This window comes from Diceros bicornis, chromosome 14, assembly GCF_020826845.1.
Source record: "Diceros bicornis minor isolate mBicDic1 chromosome 14, mDicBic1.mat.cur, whole genome shotgun sequence".
Taxonomy (NCBI): Eukaryota; Metazoa; Chordata; class Mammalia; order Perissodactyla; family Rhinocerotidae; genus Diceros; species Diceros bicornis.
The window spans coordinates 23,086,493-23,108,241 of record NC_080753.1 but is presented as its reverse complement, the minus strand read 5'-3'; the positions used below and the strand labels follow the sequence as shown (position 1 = coordinate 23,108,241).

Here is a 21,749-nt window from a genome sequence, read left to right as displayed (position 1 = left end):
AATTCCTAGAAAATTAAACAGAGACCCTGTAGCTCTGCAGTCAATTATTAGCAACATTTATTCATATGAGTGAAGAATGCCGTGCCTCTGCCGATGCAAACCAGGTATCTGACACATCCTGTGCCCTGGGCATGGAATGACTGCTCACTCACTCTGTGTTTGATGAGACAGAAGCACTCATAAAGTCTTCTTTCGCTAAGCATGAGGAAATTCTGACTCGGCAGAAAGAACCACTTTTGACAGTAATTCAGGTCATTTGCCCAGTCTCTCCACAACAGAAATCCAAAGAGCTTGCTAAATTAACAAATAACAGTCATCATGCAAGAGACAGCTGTACTTCACCATGTAGCAAGAAAAAATTGAGCCTCAGAGAAGTAATGTATATTGTTTAGAAGGTAATCCATGTTACACAAGAATGATCATTTTTTGAAAAACAATAATATTAGGGCTGGTGAAGTGAGGTGGGTACTCTCACATGCTGGTAGTGAGAATGAAAATTAATTTAAAAAATTTTTCAAGAACAATTAGGAAATATTATCAAGAACCTTAAAAGCATTCACTCTCTTAACATAGCAATTCTCCTTTCCAGGAATTTATCCCAAGAAAATAATTTGACATGTGATCAAAGATTTATTTACAAGGATGTTCATCAAAGCATTATTTATAAAAGTCAAAAATGACAAACAAGATAAATTTCTAATAATAGGGACTAGTTAAATAAATGATAAGACCTAGGGCCTGGTATACAGTAGGTGCTCCATAAATATTCGCTGAATAGAAAATCCATAGGAAAGGATACTAAACAACTGTTTAAGAAAAAAAGTTTCCAAAGAATGTTTAATGAGCAAGATATTAAAGCACATTCAAAATAACCCCAATACTATTTTAAAGCATAATATCATAGTTAACGTTTATTGAGAATTTACTATCTGCCAGGCACAGCCCCAAATGTTTTGCATGAATTATCTCATTTCATCTCACCCAGCCCTACAGGCCACTGTTATTATTTCCAGTGAGTGAAGGATCCTGGCTTCAAACCCAGGCCGTCTGACTCCAGAGTTTATAATCTTAATTACCAGACTATACTGCCTAGAAAAAATACTGGAAGGAAATTATTTACATGTTAACAGGAAGAAATTAAAGGCAATTTTAACTTTCTTACTTATACCTATCAATATTTTCCAAATTCTCTGTAATCATCATATACTATGCGTAGTCTCTCTCTCCAAAAAAAAAAAAAAAAAAAAGTTTTATGAATTTTCGCTTACTATTTACATAATTTCAGTGAAAAAGTCTTAGCTCCAATGAAGTTTGAACCTCTTCTCCAGGTCTTAAAAGCAGAACATTGTATAAATCTGAGCCATGACATTCTGACCATGAAAGGGGAAGGGCCAAGAGTTTGCTCAAGAGACTCTGGAGTCCATAACTTCCATTCCACAAGTACATGCCACCATCTGGCTTACAAGGTGCTGACTTGTACGTACAACCTTCCCAATGACCCATCTAAGTAGATGTCACCATCTCAGGAAACAGAGGTTTAGGAAAGTGAAGCAACTTTCCCAAGATCTGGCAGGGCACTCCAGCTCTGTCAAAGGTCTGCCCACCATACAGCTCTGCCACTAACTGTTCCCCTAAATCATGTAGACCAATTGGGGTAGACCTAAGAACATGCTCAGGCCCAAGCGCTTCTGGAAGTTAACAATGGAGATTTGTTGTGACCCACACACACTTCATGCCCAAAACCCAGCTACAGCACTGGGAGCCAACCCTCATAGAGCTTCGCCCCTTCAGAAAACAATTACGTACAAGAGCAAAGAGAATATGGCTTTATATTTCTCAAACAACTTTTGCATCTTTTATCTCCTTTGACTCTCAAAATAAACCTTTTCAGCCAGTAAAGCACAGGTGCCGAGGATGAGGAAAACGAGGCTCTGTGAGTTGGACTGCTGCCTGAGAACACCCTCAGAAGGTCAGTGTGGTGCCCCTTCCACCATGTTATTATAATAGCCATATTTCTGAAGAAAACACAGGCCACGCTGACTGGTGAGGCTAAACGGGAGGCAGGATAAGGAAGTGGGAAAAACACCTGTTTTTACAGTCACCCAGGTCTGGGGTCGGGGTTGGAACCCTTGCCCTGCAACTGACCAGCCATGAGACCTTCAGCAAGCCTCTTCATCCATTTTCTCGCCTGTACAATGGGGATAATAATGCCTTCCTTGTCCAGTTGCTCTGAGGATGAAATGAGGTTATATATGTAAAATCATGGCATGCGTCTGCACTTAGTAGGCAGCTGTTATATTTTGAAATGTATCCTATCGCCACACATGCACGACGTGAGGTCACCATGACCAGAGCACACTGCCTCATCTTTCTAAAGAAAGCAACCCTCTTAAGCTTCTCGAAATTCCACCCTTCTGGTTTCTCTTTACCTCAAAGAGACTAGATCGAGTTCAGTTATTTCCCAGGCTCCTTTTCAAAACGCTCTACAAGCTTCTTAAATTTAGGCCCCCAAAAGTGTCCTCAGAGAAGACTCTGGCACAGGCTAACGAAAACAGAAGGCTGAAACCCCAGCCCCCAGGATCTTAGCTTCTGATTTGACCATAAGGGTTTAGACCTGGGATGACACAGATGAAGATGTACGCTGAAGGGAAACGCACAGGTGAGCACAGGGTGGGAGTGGAAGGGGAAAGAGGGCAGCTGCCAATGACGTAGGGAGAGGAAGGGAGTTACAGAGTACGTGGCCTGGGGCCTCAGCCAGGAAAGAGGTTGAGGGACCCAGAAGAAGTGAGAAGAAATTCTTTCTCAGTTTCCCTTAGAAACTGAAAAGAGCATCCAAAACAGAGAGAAAAATGGTAGGAGGCCCTGACTTGGAAAGATGGGGATGCTACTCTTTCAACATCATTGCCACAGCCTAACAGTCCAGACCCTCAGCCCTCCTGCCCCTGTGTTTCCAACACTTTACTACCTGATCTCTTGGCCTACAGGCTCGGCCCCTCCAGCCTGTCCTCCACACCTCTCAGAGGGATCTTTCTAATACATAAATCTGGCTTGGCCTGATTCCCCCACATACCCCTCCTCACTCCAAACCCTTCAGTGACTCCCCCACCACCCACAGGGTCAAGGCCAAGCTTCATAACATGGCACCCGGTCCTCCTGGCCCAATACCTCTCCAGCCTCATCACCTGCAACTGTCACTGAGAACTTACTATGTGCTGGGCCCTGACTAGGTGCTGCGGACACGATGATAAACAAGACATGGCAGGAGGATGAACAAGACCCAGCTCATGCCCTTAAGAAGCTGAAAGTCCTGTGGAGTAGACACACAGAAAAGGATCGTTGCAATCCAGATGGACAGCGAGATGGAAGCCCACGCTGGGGTGTTCAGGGAAGGCCTCTGGAGGAAGTGGGAGGGAGCCAGGTGAGGGACAAAGGAGAAAACATTCCAGGCAAAAGAAACCTCAGGGCAAAGTTTGTGAGCAGCGCTATCTAATGGAACTTTTTGCACTAATAGAAATGTTCTACCTCTACGCTCTCCAATATGGTAGCCACTAGCCACAGGTGGCTATTCAGCACTTGACATGTGGCTAGTACAACTGGGGAACTGAATTTTTAATTTTACTTAGTTTTTAATTAACTTAAATTTAAATAGCCATGAGTGGCTAACAGCTACCATATTGGACAGCACAGTGCTAGAGCATTAAACTGACGGTGATGGAAAATGAAGTTAGATGGGTGAGTCTTAAGTGATGTCTCTGCAAGGCCAGACTCTTTGTGGCCTCCTATACTCACCGTGCTATCTGCCATTCCCTCCCTCCTTGTCTACCTGGCAAGTCCCTACTGAACCCACACAATCCCACCCAGGTACCACCTCTCTCTGAAGACTCCCCTGGCTGCTCTACACAATCCCTCCCACTCACTATTTCTGAAATGTCTTTTTCCAGGCAGGCATCACTGTGTATCATATTATACATCCTCCTAACGGTCCTCCACTAGACTCTGAGCTCCCTCTCTTATTTGTCCTGGTACTTCCAGCCACTGACACAATCCTGGCACATGGGAGGCACTCAGTAAATGCTTGATGAACAAGTTGTCAGCAGTGTCACCGTAGCCTGGCAGGGATGGGGAGCAGGTACTCAGCTCTTCTAACAAAGATGTGAGCCCCTAACCTTGATCTTCCTTAGATGACAGCTCTGTCCAGGGGCTCAGGAAAGGTTCTCATGACCATCCTGAGCACTCTACCCATAACTGTCAACAGCAGGCCTCGTGGTGGTTCTATTTTGCCCAGCTTCCTAGAATCTAGAGGTCTGTACAGGGAAAGTGTTTAAAGGCAGTGTTTAAAGGCAGCATAGCCTAATGATCAGGAACCAGTCTTTGGAGGTAGTCCTGGATCTGGAGACCAGCTTGGCAACTTAGCACCTGCGTGTCCTTAAATAAGGGACAGAAATGCCCCGAGCCTCAGTTTCGTCAAGTGTAAAGTGGCATCACATCTACCTCATGTAACTGCAGTGAGGATGAAACGACTAACACATGTGCACAAGGCCAGGCACACAGCAAGCTCTCCATAAACAGCAGCTACTACTACTAAGCGATTTGGAACCCTCATTTGGATATCCCACAGCATATGAAAATTCCTGAGCCCCTAAACAGGCCCTTCTTGGTGCTCTCTGGGATGCAAGGGATATAATCCAATCTCTGACTCATAATGTGTTGCCAAAAGTCTTCTCGAGTTCCCAAAAGAAAATTTATTTTAATTCTCTCTAACTTTAAAAATTAAACAGTCCTTACAGCATTTTGGAGTGGCAGAGGTGAGGATGGGGACCATGGAATCCAAGAAGCAGCTTTAAAAAGGTTACCAACTCATCGGAGAAAGGAGAAGGCAGCTGGAGGGGGCGAGAAGGGAGGATGGAGACAATCCCCTGAGTTTCTGCTATTATTGAATACCCCAACTCGCAAAGCAGCCTGGCCGCCCCCTCCTCCACGTGGGCTAAGCTCTGTTAATGAGAAAACGGAGCTCTGCCTACATTACCACAATAATGATTTCCCCGTTGCATTTTTACATGCCTGCTTCTTTATCATAGCAGAAGTAGACATATATTTTCAATAAATCCCTTCTCTCCTTCCTCCTCCCCAACTCCAGCTCTCCCAGTAAACCCTGTTCCCTCTACGCCCTCCCCCAACGCAATCCCAACCCTGGAGCACAATGAGTTCCACTAATCAAAACAGAAAGAAAAAGAAAAATGGAAATATCACAGCTGCTGAAAAACAGCATTCGCTACAAGTCAAAGCCCTCCACGTTTTTTCCGCAGGCAGCATTTACTTCTTCAAGGACACACTGCCCCTCCCCTATCAGAAATCTTACGTAGAGTTGCTCAAAGGGGAGGGTGGAGGGGGCGGGGAAGAAATCTAATATTCACTCTCTTTCCTATTTTGACTAAGCCAGCACAGACAGAAATATAGATAAGGCCTTGAATAACTGATTTAACAAAATGTCACTTATTAAAAGGGATGGGGGATGGGGCCACATTTGCATTTGAGAGCTCAGTTAAACCATCCAGCTAAAGGCTGCAAGACAAGGGGGAAGGAAACATTTCTCTAGTCTGGTCTCCTTCAGCGGCTCCAAGAACTGACCCCGGTGGCAGACAGGCTGGATTGCTCCCTCCAAGAACGCATGGGGAGAGACCCAGAAGCAAGACAAAAACAAAAAAGGAGCTGATTCTTAAAGAAGTAAGCATTTATACTGCACAACTAGTGCCAGCCTCTGTGCTAGGTGCTGGGGGTACAAAAATGAGTGATGACCCAGTTCTGCCCTCCCCAGGGCAGTCTACGAGGGGTGAAAGACACGCCTAGTGGTAAGAATGACAACAGCACCCTATGAGCCAAGGGCTGCGGGAGCCCACGTGCAACCCCCTGCAGCCCACCCCATAGCCCTGGCCCACGACCAGGCACACCGAGCCCTCAACACAGACTTTAGGAATGAGCGTCTGCATGGTGAAATTGTTTGAATTCCATACCGGTTTCTAAAGAACCTCAGACTCTTCAAAAGGAAAGAGGCCTCTACATGTCCTTCCCTACTGCGGCTCCCCATGAAAACCCCTCGGCTCGCATGTGTTCACCCAATTAAAAAAGACAAGTGAACGAGTCCCAATACTTGAGAATCAGCCTCATTACGGGTATCCTTGGGTTGAATTTTAAGGGATTTTGGTATCTCCCATTGTGATGACAACAGAGGGAACTCAAACGACACTCCTGTTAAAACTTCTTGGGCATCAACTCCATCTTTTTTTCTTTTACTTTTAAAAACCTCTTTCAAAGAACTTAGATTGGAGGTAGTTTCCCAAAGACCAGGAGAGGCCCTCAGAGCAGCCTCTGTTATGACAAAGACCCCTAGGGGCCCTCAGGAAGCTTTCCCAGGTAGCAAACTGCTCAGGGCCCATTGTGTCCAAAGCCAGAGCCTGGAGACTAAAGGCCACACTATCTAGAAATGATCACGGATTATCCAGGTTCCTCCACTGCAGGGTCCCACAGAAGGGACAAGGCTGAGAGTAGGAGGCTGATGGAGAACGGCCACTCGACTGGTTAAAATCAAGTTTTGGCTTTAATTATAAGGCAGCCTTAAAGCTGTATACTCTAGAATGAGCCAAAAGATTCAAGTTTTTAAAAAATGTAGCGCCCAAAACACGCTTAAATCCTCTGAGTATTTCCAACTAAGGTCATTGGAGTTCTAAGCCCAAAAGTCCCAGATGATCTTCTTGGTTTCCATGATTCTTTGCATATATTCTGTACCACATTCTTATTTAACACTGTACAGCATTATCTATTTGAGGGTGCACAAAATTTGGAGACCATTCAAATTCGGGCATTAAACCAGGGCTTTGGATGCTGCCTGGACATGTGACTCTGGCTTAATCACTTATTTATATTTTTTTCAATTCTACTTCTTGAGACTCACTTTTCTCAGCTGTACAATGAAAATAATATCTACCTCCTAAGGCTGTTGACACAGATAAATAAGACACGCTAAAGAGGCTTCAGACCTACAAAATGCTAAGTAAACACTAGTTATTTCAATGACGGCATCCATTTCCTCTCTCTCTGATTTTTCGTTGATTATTTTCCCCTCTCTATGAAACCAAATCCCTATCAGTTCCACTGATCTCTCAAAACTGACAACTTGTATTTATTATACAAATACAAGAAGTCCCATCTTCCACAGGTGTGCAAAATCTCACTAACTGCTGAATCTAGCTAATGGGTACAAGGGTGTTCTTAATACTAGTCTGTCTGCTTTTGCGTATGTTTAAAGTTTTTTCATCATAAAAACTAATTTGAAAATAAATAAAGCCTCACCCTCTTAGGCAGAGGCCAGGGGTCCTATTAGTGAAAAGCACTGGATTTTTTTAAAGTGGAAATGACTTTCCAGCATACACAGTTAAGACTAAGGGCTAAGGACAGTTTTTTGGTAGACTCAGCTTTATAGAACAGTCCTCATTTGCAAAACAAACGCTGAATGCAAATGAACACTGCTACCACCATCGACCACAGTCGGGTTTCTTGGGTAGGTTCAAGGTTCCCCCGCACCAGGTTCACAAACCAAGTTCGTCTGGCCCTTTGGGTGGGCAGGTCTCAAATTCTATATATGGAGTCAGAGTTTGAACCTGCATTGACTGGCATTCACAACCGGCATTTCTGACGCTAGCATCCCCGACAGTAAGAGCAGTTTCGATATTAAGAGCAGTTTCGCTAAAAGGATCACAGAGGACTTGAAAACCCCAAATAGAAAGTGGCGACAAGGAGAGAAGAAGAGTGGGAGTGGACAGGGTGAACAGAGTTTTTAGTAGAAGCTTTGGGAAATTAAGGGAGGTGTTTCATTGGTTGTCAGGTTTTACATCTGAAAAGGAGATCTAGATGAAGATCAATTCACCTGGCTGCTGCTGCCTGTGCACGATGCCTGACAGTCACACAGCACCTTCCGTACATTATCTGATTCCACCCTCACAACACTAAGAGGAGAGGTGACAGATGATATCACCCTCTTTTTACAGATGCAGAGACAGACTCAGAGGCTGACTGGTCCAGAGCCATACAATGGAGCTGGACCCCAGACCAGGTCTTCTGACTCTCTCCTCACCCACTGACCTCCCCTAGGCTTGGGAGATCCCAGGTTTGGGGGCCACCCAGGCTGGCAGTCTATGGCATATTTTTGTGAAAGGTAGCCTAAAGGAGAGGCAGCTTTTGCCTTTTTTTTGGCAGCTTCTTGCTCAAAACATATAACACGGTACCCACCAATTTTCAAACAGGGCTGAAAATCACAGATGTCTTTTTCCAATCATAGTTTTCAAATAAATCTAATGCGAGGCCCAAATTACTTTCACTGAAGACTCTTTTCCCTAAGCAAAAGAATTCACTCCTTCCTCCATACTGCTCAATAATGCAGTCAAATGTGCAGAAAAATGCAGTACAATTTTCTGATGCAGTCTTAACTCTTGCAGTCTCTGGTTGGTGTCAAGTCTTGTGCCCAAACCCCTTCCCAAGGACAGTGAGGCCTCAGCCTGAACAGGCAGAGCACCCAGCCACAGCTCCCTCACCCGCATCTTCACTCTTGATGGAAGCAGCGTCCCCCACGCCAGCCAAGGCTAGATCTTCCCCACAGACCTTCTCAAGGGCTTTTGCTCAGCTGACCTAACCCATTGCTCCTGATCAATCATTCCCTTTCCACTGATCTTTCCCATCGGCCCACACATATACCACCAGCACCCCCAAAAAACCCTTCCCTTTATGCACATGTCTTTCCAGCTCCCACTCCATTTCTCTGCCCCCTTTTCAGGGTCAAACTTCGCCAAAAAGTTGTCTACGCATGATATTACCAGTTCTTCACCTCCTATTCTCTTCCCGACCTTCTCCAGTCTTGCTTCTACCCAATCCAGCACTCCACTGAAACTGTTATTTGCAACACTGCCAATGGCTTCCATTTTGTCAAATCCAAGAGTGACTTTTCTGGCCTCATCAACCACATGAAACGTTTAACACACACTCCCCCCAACACATACACACACATACACACACACACACACACACACACACACACACACTGCCTTTTCTTCTCTCTCTACAGGCTCCTTGGGGCATCTCATCCAGTCTCCTGGATTTAAATACCATCCCATGGCTGATGGTTCCCACATTTTTCTCCCTTGCCTGGCTGCTCCTCTGGTGCTGGACGCTGTATCAGATTGCCTGCTTACCATCTCCACCCTGAGTCTAACAGGCATCTCAAACTTAGCGGTGCCCAAACTGAAAGAGCTTGATTCTGCTCTCCTCCCTCTTCCCCATCTCAGCAAATAGTACCACCCATCCACCCAACTACTCAAGCCAGAAATCTCAGAGTCATCCTAGATTCCTCGTCCCCAGCCCCTACCAAATCCATCGGCAAGCCCGGCCCATTCTACCTCTAACGTGCACCTATCACCCGCCTGCTCCCCTCCATTCAGCTCCTGTCACCCCCTCACCTGGCCTGCTCCAACTGCCTCTTTACTGTGCTCCCAATTCCACACCTGCCCCTCACCACCAATGCAATCCCCTTTAAAGACGAGTTAGAGGGTGTCATTCCCACTGCAAACTTTCAGTGGCTTCCCACTACACTTCAAATGAAACCCAAACCTTGTCAAGGCCCAGAGTCCTGCAGGATCATCTCATGCTGCCCTCTCTCCCTCCCCCCTTGTCGACCTGTGCCTCTTTTTAGTTCTCCCCAAAGCCAAAGTCCTTCCACACAGGCCCCCCTCTGCCTGGTGCTCTCTGTCTCCCCCAGCCCCAATCCCCAGCGTGGCTTTTCTGGGCTACTGTAGCTAAGTAAGTGTAGGTCACTGCTCCTTGGGGTTTCATCAGAGCATTTATCACATTTTGCAATATATATTTCTTTACATGTCTGCCTCCTCTCTGGACTGCAGGCTGGGGGGAGGGAGGTGGAGGATGGTGTAGAGGGAGATGATTATGTCTGTTTTAATTATCAACACATTCCCAGAGCCTTAACATAGTGCCTAGCAAATAGTAGGTGCTCAATAAGTAGCTGCCAAATGTACAAATGAATAAACCAGATCCAACAACAGTATGAAAACAACCGTTACCTTCCATGAGCCCAGAGCTATTCCTACCATTTGGGCACACAGGTTCTTTTTCCCCTTCTTCTCTATCAAAAAAAAAATTTTTAATGTTGCTGAACCAACAGCCCAACAGCTCAGCATATCTCACCCATCCCCAGCTTGTTATCTTCCACAAGGAAAAAGCAAAAATCACCCATTTGCTCAGCAAACCCAAATTAACCAGAAAACCCTACAAGCAGCTGCCCCGAGAATTTAAAAATTCTTAGAAAATATCAGAGGGGTTTTTGTTGCGCATTTTCTTTAACCCAGAAGAAAAGATTTATTAAGAGAACCACAGGATCAAACTCATGTTACCAGGTCTATAGTATTCCTTAAAATGCCACAGTGCCCTTGTTGAAAAGCATGCCAATAACTGGAATCCAGCTGCTCTTGTCTCCCTCTCCCCACAAAAGAAATCCACTATGTTTTAGTTTCCCCTTCATTTCATTGGTTCCCCTCCATCACGTAAATTCAGAAATATGATTAAGCCACAAGATTCCAGCTGATTCTAATTCTCCCTAATCACACAGTTTTATGAGGTCAGAAATAAAATGAGCTGAATTCAACTGCCTCAGAGCATTCGTACTGCCTGGGGTCAGAGCCACCTGTCTTGATCCTTACTCTTCATGTCAATGTTCAAAGTCAATAAAAACATCAAGAGCTTTTCCCCAAAAATGCCCATGTGAGATATATGCTAGCCCAGAAGTGACAGTAATACAATAGCATTATTATGAACCCTATCACAAATATTCAACCAAATCCTAATTACCCACATATGAATCCTCCACAGAAAGTGGGTAAAGCCACACCAGGCTTCTGGTCTCCCACTCCTCCCCAAGACTACCTCCTCCTACTGCCTGGGAATAACAGCTCAATTAACCTTAGACTTGACCAAGCATAATTAGACAGGTGAAACAGCTGGTTGGAGGGGAAACTTCCAAGACGAACAAATTATTTTTGGAGCCTGGGATTATGGGCCCCACTCTCTATTGGCACATATAACTGGGAATCAACCTTGCATTTTTTTTCCAAGACAGTGGCAGACTTTCATAAGTATTTCCTTGCGTTTGACGGTCAAGATTACCAAGCCACTCAAGAGTCCTTTTTGGAATGTCAAGGTACAAATCCACTCTCTCCATGAGAAGACAAAAACAGAAGTTAATCAACTCGCCCAAGTCCATGAAGCAATTTGGCGGTTGGCCCAGGAAGAGACTGTCGAGATCTCTTGAGACCTCTCTCCACAAGACGGAGTCACAGAATGTCAGAGACAGACAAACTCATGGATCAAACCATGCATTTTTAAGATAAAAAAACCTGAAGCCTCAAAACGGCTAGAAATTGGTATCCTTCCCAATATTCTTTTCAGTGACCTTTTCCCCCTGCCTGAAGAATCAAACCACCTTAAAAGTTCTTTGTTACTTTACAAATACTGTAAACTGAGCCAACCACTGAACACAAGACAATTTTAACACTTTTTGATTAATCAACTTTATGGAGAATCCTTATACTTTCAAAAAAACCAATGCTTTTGATTATTATGACCAACCCACCCATCAATGGAAGAGAAAAAGAATATTATAAATAAGCTTTGTTTTTGTGACTACACATTTCATTATATAAGCAGCAAAGAACATGACAGTCTCTCTTTTACAATTAAAGCTCCTACCTCTACAAAAACCACAGGCCCAAGTTGGTTAAAGGAGGCAAAACTGAGTACTTTCCACACAGTTCATAGAACAACTGTTTTCACAGCAAGCTCACATAAATGCTATGTGATATTAACACATGCCTGCTATGTGGAAGCCTGCTTACCAAGCTGTGAAAAGACCCATGTTTACTACGGAACCTGCAAAATTAATCTTCTCAATGCCCATAAAGCAGAAGGGAAAACACTCTTTTTTGAGCTATCAAGCTGGCTTCTAAACAATCCTTTGGCGAAAATGGACATGCCTAAAAGGGCGGGGCCAGAAGAGGCGTGTCACTCCTGGTATCAATTCCTATAAATCAAATCCTGACAATCACCACAATATTTTTAAAAGAATGAATTATGATTCATGGGCCTTCAAACCTTTATTACCACTAGAACATTCTCAGCAGAAGAGAAAAAAAAAAAGCTACTGTGACTTGATTAATGGCCAAAGCAAGACAATAAAATAAATCTCATAAATATAAGAAAAAAAACCTGAATGACTGCTCTTGGCTTCAAGGGTAGGCATGTAAATAATTCTACTATCCAGGGATAAACACACACAAAGATTTTGTTTACCCTCCCAGCATATACACCAACCAGACTCAGATTTTCAGCAGGGGGGAAAATAACAGCTAATTTGTTTAACTAATGCCTAGTTAGGAACATTTGATAAGTGGCAATAATATTTAATTCCCAACCAACTCAACTCTCAAGCTGCCAAATATCAAATTCTCAATCTGGAAATCTGATGACAGGAAGGCAAGAAGAAAAAGCATTGTCCATCAGTAGCATGTAGAGAGATCTTTTTTAAAAAACCCTTTTTTCCCCCCTGCTAGAATTGAGCCTGTCTAAAGAATTGCAGAAACCTTAACCAACTTTAGGTAACCACATGCCTAGTGTTTACTCCCTGACCCTACTAAACATGTCTGGGTTTGAATCCCTGGTGCTAAAATTATCCTGGCAAAGTTAGAGCGCCCAGCATAATCAAGGTACCTGACCGCCAAGACCTACAACTCATCTGCAGAAACCAGCAGTAGGCTGAAGACCACGAAAAGAGAGGCAAGGATAAGCAAAGACTGCTGGTTAACTAGCTAAGTACTGAGTACTCCTACTTCTTATCCTTCCAGTGGGCATCAAAACCACATTTACCATCACCAGACTGCTTTCATGAAACAGTAAGTGATGCAGAAAGTGGGTACCAACTGGGACACTAAAACTCCATTCTTAATGCTCTGCTCCACGGCCTGCTAAAAAGTGCACCCGGCCGGCTTTCGGGAGGCATTTTTTAAGGGACTCTGCAGCCATCCCTAGACCCGTCATTCCTAAGCATCACTTCCAAGCCCTCACTTCACAAGACGGCCCAGGCCATGCCGTTAGCAACCGGCTTCAACACGTTCACTTGCCAAAGCCGCGTCTAGTCTGGGGAAGAGTTTCCACGAAGCTGGCTCTAACAGGCCGGTCGAAGACACACAGAGGAACCAGAAGTCATTTTCTTTTAACCTAAGGACGGCAGGCGCACATGCTCCAGCCCAGCGCTGGCCAGAGGCTGCCCGCCAGGTGCTCTAGGCCTCCGCCAGTGAATGGGTGGTTTTGTGTTGTTTTTTAATATCTATTTCTTCAGACCACCAGCAGTAACCTCCCACTCTCCCAAAGTGAAGTTGGGGAGTGAAGGGGCAGGTTCACCCCCTTACACATTTCTCCCATCTGGGTGGCCACTTTAACTTCTGGGGTGTACCCAACCCCCAAAGAGCCCGCAGGCGCATATACATACACATAGGCATCATGTCAAAAACCCCACAAGGCACATCCCTAGGGTCCTGCGGTTTCTTGGCTGGAAGAATGAAGGCTTTATAACATCACAACCTTCAACTGCAAGCCCCACCACCACCACCCTTCAAGACGGCGCTGCCAATTATAGCGCCCACCTCACCCCTCCCCCTTTGCTGGGATGCCGTGCAGCCCAGAGAGGGACGAGGGAAGAAGGGAAGCAGGGAGAAGGCCCTGCTAACATACTGAAAGTCAAGAAGTGGGGGGAGACTTTTCCTTCTCTGTCCCCCCACTTTTTCCCTTCCCCTCCCCCGTCTTCTCACGGAGCATCCTCCAACTAAATTTTTAAAAATGAAACTTAATAAGCTTCTTGCCTACCTTGGCTGTTTCTGCAACAAGTGCATGGGCAATCCGACAAGACCAGTCTCCGCTTGGGGGGTGGGATGGGGGGCGAGCAGAGCTGATGGAGTAATTTCAATATTAATTTATGTCAGAGCCGCCTTCTCGAAGCGCTACTCACTTACAGTACTGCCCTCAGCCTGTAAACAAATATCGCTCCGCCAGGAAACATACTCCCCAGATGCAAGCCCCTCTCCCCAGTAGGGAACCTGGCCCTTCGCCCCCCCTCCACCCAATAGCGTGCTCCCCCACGCCCGGTAGGAAGCTCCCGGTTTCCAAAGCACCAACCCACCGCCTCTGCTACCACCCCAGCAAGAAACTTACTCGGTCCGTCTACGCCTCCAACCTCCCTCCAGGAAATCTACTCTCCATATGCATTCAACCTCCCCGCAGGAAATCTGCTCCCCCCTCCCCCCCTTCTATATACATGCACCCCTCCCTCTCCTCCTCCCCTCGCGCCCTCCCCGGCCAGAAACTTACTAGCGAGCTAGCGTGCAGGCTCTCCTGATCCTGGAAACTTACTCCCAGAAATAGCGCCCGCCAGCCCCCTTTCCCGGCCCTGCTCCCCTTCCTGCCCTCCGCCGCAAGCAACTCCAAACTCTCCGCATCCAGCCACTCTCCCTCCCCGGTGGAAATTTGCAGCGCGGGGCCGCGCGCGTGCATCCACCCTCCCCTTCAGGAAACTTACTCCCCATCTGCATGCACCGCCTCTCAGCCATCGCTTAGAGGGAAGGGGGTGTGCTAGGGAGACAGAAATACATATGTATCTCTTGCCCCTCCCCCGGCCGTAGCCCACTCGGGGCCGAGCCGCGGTAACCTGGCCTTACCTTTTGCATTGCTCCCCACCCTTGCCCCCTCCCTTAACCCTCCTTATCCGCTCCCCGGCGCCCCCCTTTTTTCAACCATTACCCACCCCTAGCAACCGTTCCCAAGCTCCTCTCGGCCTTTTTTTTTTTTTAATCCAGGATGCAAATTCCTCCCCTGTCAGCAAATCGACTGTCAAATTATTTTCTTGCAAAAGGAGAAAGGCGGGGTGGGGGGGGGAGCAGAAGCAAAAAGGGGGGAGGCCGGGGGAAGGGAGAGAGAGGGACAGAGGAGGGGAGAGATATCCCTCCGCAGAGCTGGGTCTGGCGGGGAAGCAGGAAGTAAGGTGTCCAGCGCCGCGGCCGGCCGGTCCTCCGCCGCGGCCCCCGCCCGCGCCCCCTGTTCCCCGGGGCGCCGCGCTCCGGCGCAGGCTGCCCTGCGCATTGTTAGCAGCCTTCCCCGCGATGCGCTGCCGACCTTATTTGTGTGCTCTGCAAGTGCGTGAGATTGCACCTTTTGTAGGCTGGCGAGACTCTGTTCAAGGATGGGGCGGGGGGCGCGGACCGAGTTGCAGCCCCGTGTAGGACCTGTCAGCCCCGGGGTGTGGCAGACTCTCCGGGGAGGCCGGAAAATTGAGGCCCCGGAGAAGCGGCTTGGCCGGGAAGCTGCCGTCTTAGACCCGTACCAGTGCAGGATTGCTTCCTGCGTAGCCGTCCCGGTTATTGTAACGCGCTTTGCAATCTGATGACTAGGGTTTGGGGATTTCTTTATTTTTTTAAAGGGGTTGCAAAGAAGCCAAATTCTAGGGGGGCTGCGGGGAGACGGTCTGCGCCTACCCCCCACTGCACCCCGGCCTCGGTGGGGCTGGGAGAGGGGCTGAGGCTCCGGGGAAGGAGCTGGAGGTTCGCGGAGCGCGCGGCTTCTTCCCTCCGCCCCGATGGGGGCGGGGAGGGGGTGCTGCATACGGCGCTGGAAATGCCGCTCCCTGGGGAGGGGTCTCCATCTCGGCGGCGCAGCAGGCCGGGGAGGGAGGTTGCCTAGGAGAGGGGCCGGGGCCGGGCGGCGGAGGGGAGGGGAGGGAAGGGGGCGCGGGTGCCGCCGCGGCGCGCGCTCGCCCCTCCTCGCGCGCCATGACTGTGGAACGTGGTGCCGGGGAGGAGGGACGGCCGCCGGGGGCCGCCCGGGGCTGCTCGGCATTGGTGCGGAAACCCGAGCCGGGAGTCGCTCCTTGCGCTGTCTCCTCCTTCTCCTCTGCGGGGGAAACCGCTGCACCCAAACCGAGAGCAGCTGCGAGCAGGGGGCAGGGCGCGGGCTGAAAGGCGAGCCAAGGGTTCAAACCTCGGCGGCGCCAGGGGGGTGAGAGCAGGACAGCCCCCAGGTCCCGCGAAGGCGCGGCCGCCCATCTGTCCAGCCCGGGACCCCACACCTCTTTCCTGGTCCGAGGAAACGTGAACCAAAGATGGTTCGGCTAAACAGACCACCTCCAGCCGGGTTCGAGGCGTCTATCTCATGGAGGGCCCACAAGACAGCGAGGTTTTTTCTCAAAGGAAAGTTAAACCATGCTTTTTCTCAGTGCAGGGAAATCGTTGCGCCCCTTCCTCCAAATCTCGCGCGGGATACACAAGGTGCTTTCGCTATCCGGACCTTCGCCACTGTCCCGCGCCCCACCCCCATTCAGGCGCTGGGTGTGGACAGGGCGGAGGAAGGCTATATGGGAGCTTAAAGCATGAGGTCATGGGCGGAGGAGAATGCTGCCAAAAGCGGCCGAGGTTTTTGTGTATTTTGAGGGGTAACGGTTCTCCATCTTCAGCAGTGGTAAGTTTTCCCGCATAAGCCTCCCAATTCTGGGGCACCTGGACCAGAAGGCCCCCGAAAGAGGAGGGAAGTCTGGGCTATTTCGCTCAATGAGCGTTTGGCCGGTGCCCAGCCCTTTACGGGGCCCTTCCATACAAGCAAAGAAAGTCGAGGGACAGCGCACAGTGTCGCGGGGACCGAGAAAGGCTCAGATGCTCAGTCCCCGCCCCCCACGCCTTTCCTCAGTCCTCGGTCATCTTCCAACCCGACTGCTTTCTGTGATAGCCTCCTGCCTCCCTCGGACCCATTCTTCCCAAGCGGCTAAAGGAGTCTCTCTAAAACTCCTGATTACACTCCTTCCAACCCCTCCCAGTTGCTCTTAGAATAAAGCCAAGCTCTGAAGGCCCCGCGTGATTTCGCCTCTACAGACCTCTCCACTCTCACGGCTCCTCCTATACTGTAAGCCCGATGGTGCTTCTTTGTTCTGTGGTGTGGGGACGGGGGGGGGGGGGGGGAGGCTAAGCCTTCCCTCTTCACCTCTTCTTACTAACTCCTGCTAGACCTTCAGGACTCAACTGTCACTATCTCCAAGAGGCCTTCCTAAAGATACAATCTCATCTCTAACTCCCTCAGAGGAGAAAGACCCACCCTAGACCTCAGGGCAGGCAGGCTGTGGCCGGAGCTGGCCCCAGTGGCGGCCCTTTTCCCAGCAGAGGAGGAATAGCCAAGCTTGAGCCTTGACCTCCTGAGAGGGAGTTGGCTGAGACAGAACCTCAAAAACCCGGTTTCCTCAAGAGACCTGGGAAAAGCAGCGCACCGGCCAGAAACCTCAGCCTCTCCACCTCTCACCCCCAGCACACACCCACACAGGTAATGCAAGGAGAGGTCTTTCATCTGAAGCTCCTCCCTGGGGCAGATAAGGAACCTGAGGCTAAGAGGGAGAAAGTAAATTACCCAGGGCCAATGCAGAAGTTCACACACTGGTCTTTCCTCCTGCTAAACCAGACGTTGCTGAGAAGGAAGGATTTGGGACCCAAGGTATGGCTGCTACACAGCCAAGGACGCTTGTGTCACCTTCAAAGGACCCCTACATACTTGGCCCACTGCCAACAGAGAGGTAGTATTGCCTACTGGTTAGCCTGCAAGCTCTGGCCTTGGGCACATTTCTTAACCTCGTTTGGTTCAGTTTCTTTGCCTGTAAAGTCTGAATCATGGTACCTAGAGTGTAGTGTTATTGTGAGTTAATATATGTAAAGGCCTTAGCACAGTGTCTAGGCAAGTTCTTGATTGTTTGTGAGTGGGGTTATGCACCTCCTCCCTTCCTAAGGACTCTGAAAAATCAAGGCCCCAGAGTCTTAAGTGATTTTAGCATCAAAGATGATCTATGGCCTAAAAAACTGGGAAAGCGCAGATACATGCACAGACAGTACATACAAAGACCTTATTTAGCCAATAGATTCAGCCCTCAACAATGCATATGCTTGAAGACAATCCCCGGGTGAATAATCCCCAATCTGTGAGCGCTGGTTCTGGGCTCTTAGAATGAGTGTCAGAGGAAGGATAGCTGAGATTAAAATATTCCCTTGGATCTTTGAAATCAGAGTCAGGCTGAAATAGTCCCAATCCTGGTGCAGAACCTGCCTTGTATAACTGAAGCCCTCCTAGGGCTACAACAAGTATAAAGGGATTATTATTATTATTATTATCATTAGGTCCTAGTCTTCCCATTCTCAGCACTGACCCCCATGGTAAAAGAGTCTTTTTAATGCAGTTCATTTTTTGGGATATGTTTAATGCATTCACATGGTTCCAAATTTTAAAAAACGTAGAGGGCCGGCCCCGTGGCTTAGCGGTTAAGTGCCCACGCTCCACTGCTGGCGGCCCAGGTTCGGATCTTGGGCGCGTATGCACGCACTGCTTCTCCGGCCATGCTGAGGCTGCGTCCCACATACAGCAACTAGAAGGATGTGCAGCTATGACATACAACTATCTACTGGGGCTTTGGGGGAAAAAATAAATAAAATTACAATAAATGAATAAACGTAGAGAAGTCTCCCTCCCACCCTCTCTGCCACCTACCAGTTTTCCAGCTGAGGCCTGGGGAGAAGCCCTCAGATGCCTATTTAAATCTTTATGTCCAGGACTCCCTTCTCCAATCCAGGCAGAATCACCACCCTACTCCTACCCCTACCCCTGCCCTCCCCACCCCTTCAGCCTGAATCCTAAACAGGTTGTATTAACAATGATGAACCACCGTTTCCTGAGCTACCGACAAAAGCAAACAAACCCTTTGTGGTTCGTTCTCCTCCTCTACAGTTATTGAGTGCTTTCTATGGACCAAGCACTGTGCTAAGGACTAGACATGCCTTATCCTATTTAATCAGCCCCAAACCATCCTCATTATCCTTATTTTACAGATGCAGACAAAAGTGGAGGATCAGAGAGATGACATAACTTGCTCCAATGTGTATCCAGGCCAACCTGAGCCCAAATCCTCTCTTAACCACTAGCCCTCTTGCCTCCCTGCAACACAGGGAAAATTCTGGTGGCCTGATGGGGAAGAAGTAGAATGGAAATCTTTGGACTTAGGCAGACCTTAACTCTGGGTCTAGACTCCACCAGCAATGAGACCTTGGGGAGGTTTCTTAACTTCTCTGAGCCCCAGCTCTCTAACCTGTGAACTGGGACCACACATTCTTCATTGGTTTAATGTGAAGGTCCAATGCTTATAAATAAGAGCTTTTAAAATGCCTAGTAGACCAAATGCAATATTTAGATCTTGTGTGGCTCTGATTTGAGTAAACCAATTGTTAAAAAGACATTGTTGAGACAATCAGGGAAATAAAATGTGGACTTGATATAGATGTTAAGAAATTATTAATTTTGTTAGATGTGATAATGGCATTGTGGTTATGTTTTTTTTTTAAGTGCTTATCTATTAGAGATGCATAATGAAGAATTTGGGGTGAAAGTATGTCTAGGATTCATCTTCGATTACTCCAGCCCCCTCCCCAAAAACTGGGAGATAAATAAAACAAGATTAGCAGAGTGTGGGTATTTGTCGAAGCTGTCCATTTTACTATTCTCCCTACTTCTATTGAATGTTTGAAATGTTTCAAATAAATCCAAAATAAATTTAAAAGTAAAATAATTGTATTTTAAAGCATTCAAATGTAAAATTTCAGGCTTATTCAATTACGATAAATTGTTATCAATAATTATAAATATAAAAATATAATTTTTTGAATTATTGAAATACAGTCCTGGCTTCTGGTAGGTATGCAAAAATGTTTTGTTACTGTGAGACACTCAAGGCAACACCTGCATCTGGCAGGTAAACCAGGAAGGGGGCAGAGATGAACACTGCAGAGAGCAAGGTGGACAGGTAATTGTTAAGGACCCATTCAACCACACCAAGGACAATGTACAGTAAGGTAAATGACAGCAGGACTGGGTGACAGAGGAACGGGCAAATTAAAATTGGGGGCAGGGGCCAGCCTGGTGGCACAATGGTTAAGTGCGCACGCTCTGCCACTGCGGCCCTGGGTTCTCAGGTTCGGATCCCGGGCGCGCACTGCTTGTCAAGCCATGCTGCGGCGGCATCACATATAAAGTAGAGGAAGATGGGCATGGATGTTAGCCCAGGGCCAATCTTCCTCAGCAAAAAGAGGAGGATTGGCATCGGTTGTTATTTCCCTGAAGATGGGTGTCTCAGCAGAGCCACCTCAAAATTGCATGGATTAGAAATCTGATGCACTGGGCGAAATTCTCAACTGTGTGCTTACCCGTTCTGTCACCCAGTCCAGAATCATGGCTCTGCATTCCCTCATTTGTCCTTAGGGTGCTAGACCTCTCTGGCCCCTTCCAGCTGTCCAGGACTGGAAGTCTAAGGAATGCTGTTGGCTTTGACAAGAGAAGGATCATTTCTGAGGTCACACTGGTTATTTGCTTATCTCAAGAAGAGAACATAGCTGAATGGAAATGGAGATAGAGCCAATTCATACGCAAATGAAATCTTTTAGGCCCACTGAGCATTTGGGTTTTGTTCTAGGAGTAATTTTTCTGTGTTCTGGATTCAAACTGCTGAAATTTTATTTATTTATTTACTTACTTACTTACTTATTTATTTATTTTTTGGTGAGGAAGGTTGGCCCTGAGCTAACATCTGTTGCCAATCTTCCTCTTTTTGCTGAGGAAGATTGGCTCTGAGCTAACATCTGTGCTCATCTTCCTCTATTTTGTATGTGGGACACCACCACAGCATGGCTTGATGAGCAGTGCATTGGTCCACGCCCAGGATTTGAACCTGCAAACCCCGGGCTGCCAAAGCAGAGTGGTGGAACTTAACCGCTGCGTGACCGGAATTATTTTTACGGATGACCCCATTTTGAAATGAAAGTTTGTCCTCTTTGAGAGAAAATTTGCATTTCAGAGAAAAGATGAGACAATATATTTGGTAACTCATCAAAGAAGTGAACTCTTCTATATAATACTTTCCTTTATATTAAAGGTGGCTCTTCAGAAGAGCTTCTTAAAAGCTTGAAAAACTGGAGGCATTAAGAAATAGGAGGAGAAGAGCATGGAAAGAAAAACATCACCTCTGCTTCCTGCTGTATCCAAGGCTGCAGATTAAGGAGCTGAGAGCAACCTGACCAAGTCAAGGGACCCTGAGACAGAACAAGTAGAGTGTGTGCTTTAGAAATGAGTGGTGAATGTAACGGACGCAGTTGTTGAAGAAGGCTCAGTAGTCAAGGGCAAATGAGTCCGTGGCAAGTTAAAGCAATGAAACAATATGGTTGTAGGGTGTTTCTCAAACCCTTATTTCTTTGCCATCCTTGAAGTTGAATGACCAAAGCAATGATAGCAAAAAATCATGGCACAGAAGGGCTTATGGGACTCCTACTTGAAAACCAGTAAGACAGCATAATTTGTTGATTGTCACCTCAACCCCCAAGTCTGTTAAGGATGGTGTTGAGAGAGAGAGCCTTACTCAAGACAGGAGGCCTAACTGGTGTTTGTTTAGTAATACTAAGAGATCGCTATCTCAGGCGAGTTTCCAGCCAGAGAGAAAAAATGGGTTCCAGGCTATGAGAAGGTTCTCAGTTTAAGGCATATCTCCAAGAAAAAAAAAGCAAGGATATTTAGTAGCTTCTGTATCCAGT

General features: G+C 47.2%; 1 protein-coding gene and 1 long non-coding RNA gene across 16 annotated transcripts in view; one reads left to right on the top strand and one right to left on the bottom strand.

Moving 5' to 3' along the window:
- TRERF1 (transcriptional regulating factor 1) overlaps positions 1 to 17,089 on the bottom strand; it is a 195,520-nt gene extending 178,431 nt beyond the window's left edge. For 6 of the 15 annotated variants that reach the window (XM_058554377.1, XM_058554371.1, XM_058554383.1 and 3 more), the window contains exons 1-2: positions 14,470 to 14,669; positions 13,969 to 14,050 (exon numbers count right to left, since the gene is read on the bottom strand). The gene's annotated coding sequence lies outside the window, so the exon portion shown is untranslated. The other 9 variants (XM_058554386.1, XM_058554387.1, XM_058554379.1 and 6 more) reach the window with 7 other exon arrangements.
- On the top strand, positions 15,943 to 19,745 carry LOC131413664 (uncharacterized). The gene is made up of 3 exons (XR_009221997.1): positions 15,943 to 17,046; positions 17,148 to 17,457; positions 19,005 to 19,745. It is a non-coding gene; the product is annotated as an uncharacterized LOC131413664 (long non-coding RNA).
- The last annotated feature ends 2,004 nt before the right edge of the window (positions 19,746 to 21,749 follow it).